This window comes from Limulus polyphemus, unplaced genomic scaffold, assembly GCF_000517525.1.
Source record: "Limulus polyphemus unplaced genomic scaffold, Limulus_polyphemus-2.1.2 Scaffold174, whole genome shotgun sequence".
Lineage (NCBI taxonomy): Eukaryota > Metazoa > Arthropoda > Merostomata > Xiphosura > Limulidae > Limulus > Limulus polyphemus.
This window is the reverse complement of record NW_013665784.1, coordinates 285,517-291,587: the sequence shown is the minus strand read 5'-3', so window position 1 is coordinate 291,587 and position 6,071 is coordinate 285,517. Positions and strand designations below refer to the sequence as shown.

The window sequence follows — 6,071 nt, the reverse complement described above, 5'->3', positions numbered from 1 at the left end:
GTCTTTCGATGTTAGACTGTAACAATTAAACTTATTTTTATTAGTATGGAGTTGTTTGTTCGTTAGTTATTAAGCACAAAGCTACAAAATGGGCTATCTGTGCTCTGCCCATCGAAACCAGATTTTCTGCACTATAAACCCTAATACTTACCGCTGAGCCACCAGGGGCATCAATATGGAGTAATATATATTTTTTTTCTTCTCGTTCACTTCTATACATGCATTTTTTATTTTTTGACAAAATATGAGGTTTTTTTGTATAATAATTAAAGTTGATGATTTCCTGTCAGTACTTTAATTATTTTGAAAATTGATGCACGCTCATAATATGTACATGTGTTTTTCGTCGTTTTTCTCTTTCATGTAAAAATATTAGATTTGGTGACACATATTTAAAAAAATTATCTTGTTACTTGTTCATGTCATTTTTAATCTTAACGACTTGAATTCAAATACAAAAAGACGAAATTATAGGATTATGAATCAACTATCTAAAGCAAAGTGATAATTCCTTCTGAACAATATTATTTTTGAATTTAGCGTACATTAATTGATTAAAGATTTAAAATAGAGATTTTATGTGAGAACACAATTAAAATGTTAGTGAATGAACACAATCAAGCTATTAATAAGAGAAATGAAGCAAAAATCTATACAATTGTAAATTCAGCTTTGATGAGATCTTTTTGTAGGCCTATGTAATTAAAGAAGCTCTGGCTTTACCTAGGAGAAAATTTTTCTCCTCACTATTTCCTAACGTTGATTAAAAAAAAAACAAAAAAACTTTACGATGTTCCTTGCAATGATTAATATTAATAACTAGAAAAAAATGTAACTACCTCCACAGACCTTCAACAACAAATCTGTCCAGCTGGCAACAGATGACTTACTTAGCACAATTCTTTATACTGTTCTTATGAGACTAGTGAAACAGAAAACAGAGGTACAAAAGGCGCGCCGTCAGTTGAAAAGATTTATAACCTTAGTATTATATGTTATAGAAAATAATTTACATAATAGATAAAATTCACTGAAAATTACTTTAATTTCCACATCCTTTCTGGTTTAGATCTTTCATTAGATAGTCGTTAATACAAACGTTAATACAATAAAAAGATACGAACAAAAACTGTAATGTGTTTGTTTGTTTTTGAATTCTGCGCAAAGCTACACGGAGGTCTATCTGCGCTAGCCGTCCCTAATTTAGCAGTGAAAGACTAGAGGGAATGCAGCTAGTCGTCGCCACCCACCGCCAACTCTTGGGCTACTCATGAGATTGCCCTCCATGTTATAACGCCCCTGCGGCTGAAAGGGCGAGCATGTTTGGTCGGACGGGGATTTGGACCCGCGACCCTCAGATTTCGAGTCAAGCGCTCAAACTACCTGGCCATGCCGGGCCCAGTAATGTGTGGAACATAAGGAGAACACTGAATTTCATAAACAAAAATATTGTTAATATAAACTGTTGAGAAGGGAAAGGTGAAAAAAGATATGAAATATCGTACATAAAAGTTAATTATAAATGCATAGAAATATATACATTTATGAAGAACAACAACAATCATATATACGAAAGCAACTTGAGTTAAAAGTTGTAGAAAGTAGAAGGGAAAAAGTGAGAAACACTCATTGAAATGGTTATTTAACATATTATTTCGTTTCGGTTGAAAAAGGAAATGATGCCAAGAATGTAATAAGCTGATCTTCGTGAGTGCAAGAGCGGCGGATGGAGGCAGACTTTAAAACAACTGTTTGAAATAAGAAAGATCGTGTTGCATATCGAAGAAATGTCGTCTGTGTTGCTTTTAATAATGTGTCGTTTCTACGGAATCTTTCATTGACTTTGCGACTGTTCGCTTATGTATAATAGGGTGCAAAAATTAAAAAATAGGTGACAGATTCTGTCAAACGTATGTAAGAGACTGTCTCATGTTAAACCGGCCTTTGGACCAAATGATCAATGTATTGTTGCGTCAGCGAGATCACGTGACTAGTATCACGCCACCCGTTTTCTAGAACTATCCTGTTCCTTCGGGAGTGCTCTAGCATTTGCTAGATTGGGGGTGGTGTGGTATATATAAGATGTTCACGACGTGACGTGACAATGTGTGTAGGTAGTGAGTAATTGAACTGCAGTCAGAAAGTATTGTTGAAGTTAACGTTCGTTGTTATAGCGTTTGTTATAGAGCGACTGTTGAAAATAAGTGTATCGGTAAAGTTATATTCAGAAAGAATAAACCAGTTTTATTAAGAAAGGACTTGTGTCGCTAAAGTTTCGTGGGAACGAAGTTACGGAAAATCAACTAACGAACGGAGACGTAACAGTATATAGTTATCCATGTGTTTACATATTACATAACGTGATAGCTCACAAAGATGACATTCTGAAGATCTGACAAGGTGTTCATTGTTGCTATTGAAATTAGCACAAACCAGTATATCTTAAAGATGAGGGTTGTATATATAGGCAAAATACAAGTTTTTAATTAAGAAATTTGTTTTAGTATTTGGATTATCTTGTAGAACATGAAAGGTGTCTATGATAATTTTCGTTACTAGGTGATTGTTTGTTGATAAGCACAAAGATACATAGATGCTAGTTCTACTGTGCCAAACACGGTTATCGAAACCCGATTTTTAGCGTGATGAACCTTCAGACTTAAAGCTGAGCCACTGGTGGGTGTTACTAGTTGTAACTTGGTAGGATGGTAAGAAATAACCAAACGTAGTCTTTAGTTACGATCTTTTAAGGGTGTATGAGTGGCTTTGTTGAAAGTTTTATCTATGATAAGTCTTGGGTAAACTCGAGAAGAAGTGTGTCATTTCTTTGGATTTAGAGATGAAGTCAATATCTCAGTATTCTCACAACGAAAGCAACGTAATCGCAAAAATGTAAAGATGTAAATACAATCAGATAAGTATCAGATAAACAAATTTGAAAATATGAAGAATAAACAGATTAGACACATTTGAAGAACAGTGAAAACATTTTTTACTTAAACATAACAAATCAAAAAGTGTTTATATCTACATGGACAAGTGGATGATCACATCACCTCTACTGGATCAGGAAATAGCTTATCCACTTTCCATCCCTAAAAGTGAATTTATTCCGAACTACTCTCGATGAAAACTAAATAAAATTCAACTAAGAAAGCATGCTTGAATTCAACATAAAAACTTGTTTTGTTCAACAAGTTGACAGTGTCATCTAGTGAACTACATTTTCTCATAGAACTGATCAGCTATTACATTTAGTGAACAAGAGCTCGGCCAGCAAAGGATATTAAAGTGTCAATTTTTTCAATCTGGATGCTATATATTACTACAATATCTTCTCAGGCAGAATAGAAATTACCTACTATATAGAATACAGAAACAAAGCAATTAGAACAAGATAATCATAATAACTTTGTGAACCACATGTTGTCATCATTATAGCATGGAAACTAAACAACCAAAAATTATATAAAATTCTCTATATCACAAAGACAGGTAGAAAAACATAATATATATGATTATCACAACAGCAACACAGATGAAACTGTATAACAACATTTCTGCAACAAGTCACACGATCTTTCTCTTCTCAAACTGGTTATGTTCTGGTGATAATGTCTGCCCACATTAACTACTGCCCAGGTGAAAGCAACGAACAGCATCTTATTTACATTTTTGGCACATCTTTCTCTTTTGGTTTCAATGGAATAAAATTTCTGACTGTTTTATATCCCTTCTCCTCTGCTACATTTCTACATATTTTTAAACTTAATTTACTTTTTACTTGCGATTAATCTTTGATATATATATATTTGTATTAACAATATTTTGTATACGCAACTGTATGATATTTGTCACATGTCTCACACTAGTGGAAAGATGGAAACTAATAACAGGCGTGGTGAAATAAGAAAATACTTAGACGAAGTTGTTGAAAAAAGAGGTACCATTTTCATAGGAGACATTATGCGGACTTATACTGCTAGAAACCGGGTTTCGATACCCGTGGTGAGGAGAGTACAAATAGTCCTTTGTGTAGCTTTGTGCTTAATAACAAACAACAACAACCAAAGTCGATCTACACCGGTGCCGTTTTTACAAATACCAATATTATTGGACATTACTATATTACACCAAACCATTGTTCAAATCTTTGTGCAACTATTAAGTGTGAAAGGTTCAGTGGTGCTTATCAAAAGGTATTTCGCTATGTTGAATGTGTTGTTGGGTATGTTTTTAATATTTTAACTTGGAAATTTTGTATTGTTTGTTAGATTGAGTTTTAGGCATGACGTCTAGAAATTCCTGAGAGTCCAAATTTGACGTGACCTCTCGAATATTCTAGAAGCTCGAAAAAAGTAATAATATAAAACAATTTGTTAGTAAGATTGTTAGTCAGCCACTTTTGAGTATGCGTTGTAGATAGTGGAGGAAAATTAACAATTAAGTGACTGTTTAGTTTTACGAAAGTAGCCTGTAGAACTGGTACCTCATGGTTGAAGAAATAAACCACTTCGCCAATATTAAGTGGGTTGGACTTTGTATTATTTTTTACCAAATAATGTAAAATAACTCGCTCACCGATATACATCGAAACCGTCATAGAAATGAACAAACAGTTTCATATAACCCAAAGCTAATTCATATCAGAGTTGACAGAGGTTGCTTTAGCGGAGAGGGTAGTACCTGATGGAGTACTACATTTTAAGTATAAATCCTTATGATTGATAGTTAAGTTAGATAATTACATGAACTTTGTTCTTGTCATTCAAATGGCTTATCAAAACAAATTAGAAAAAGTAATCGTTAAAAATAAACCATTGACCAATAAGAACAGATATTAAAATATTTCGGAAAAGCCTGTCATCTATTTAAGATATAATAATTTTGTTAATGCCTCGCCATCTAGTCGACTCAAGCTGAGTAATTCCATGTTAGCAGCGACAAATGTCGCAGACCAAAAAAGTGATTTAAATTTTAAGTTAAATTGCCAAGGGAAAAAGTAAGTAAACTAGACCTCTGTTATTAGTGTAGTTATTTCTAACTTATTCAGATTAACTATTACTAGTGTCAGCATAAAATATAGGTTGTAAGAAAACGTGATGTAATTGGCTTATTAACAGTAATTACTTGCACATGGTTTCGCATTCGCCGATACCTTGCCAATACCACATTCATAAGACGGAACCTCATTCGGTCTTTGTGTAAAGCTACCCTTTTGAAATTTACTGTTCTCCTTTTTCTTCGAGTATGTGAAAATGTAGGCCTAGTGACATGAATGATATTGATAGAGTAAATTGCATATACTTATGATGTTTAAATTCACTAGTGATTTACTGATTTAGGCTGACAATGACATAGTTATGGGTCATCAACTGGTACTACGGCGAATGATATACTGTGGCAGTGGGTTTGAACTTTGAAAGCAGAACTTTGTAATTTATACTATTCATTACCAGACTAATTTCAATTGACCATTTTCAAAATGATAAGGTTGATAAATGCCTTCTGTGTTTATTAATTACTATAAATATAGTGATTATTGAGTGAATAACAGAAAATAATTGTATTTCTCTATTATTTCTCATTGTTTTGAAGTACTTAAGATTACAGATAAGTATTCAGCTATCTAATTACCTATCTTAGTGTATATTTTTTGCACACATTTTAAAAGTTTATGGTTAAGGGGAGGGCACAAGATGCCGAGCCCTTACCTTTGTTGTATACATGCATTGATGCCATGGATTTTTCCTATTAATGCTGCTATCTATCTATATGCTACTAAAACTCTGAGATTGTTTGTGTATTTGCTTGTTTGTAATTAAATACACCAAAAACAGTGCACAATAGTGCCATATTTGTAATGAAATGAGAATAGAAACGGAATAAAACAAGCTTCGTTAAAATCGGGCCACAGCATAACTTTTTGGGTCTATTTTTGTTCATTCCATTGTTATAAAACTTCATTTTCCACCTGATGAATATATTCTATACAACAATGTATGCACAACAGAAAGTAATTGATGAGATGAAAATGTGTTATAACACCACATAGAAAGAACAACAATAAA

At 33.1% G+C, this 6,071-nt stretch overlaps 1 protein-coding gene across 3 annotated transcripts in view; it reads left to right on the top strand.

Moving 5' to 3' along the window:
- Nucleotides 1-4,861: 4,861 nt before the first annotated feature.
- Nucleotides 4,862-6,071, top strand: part of LOC106478033 (ribonuclease P protein subunit p38-like) — a 21,284-nt gene continuing 20,074 nt past the window's right edge. Inside the window, exon 1 of one of the 3 annotated variants that reach the window (XM_013938539.2) lies at nt 4,862-5,002. The gene's annotated coding sequence lies outside the window, so the exon portion shown is untranslated. Of the gene's footprint in view, nt 5,003-5,271; nt 5,494-6,071 lie in introns of those variants that run through there. The other 2 variants (XM_022381549.1, XM_022381548.1) reach the window with 2 other exon arrangements.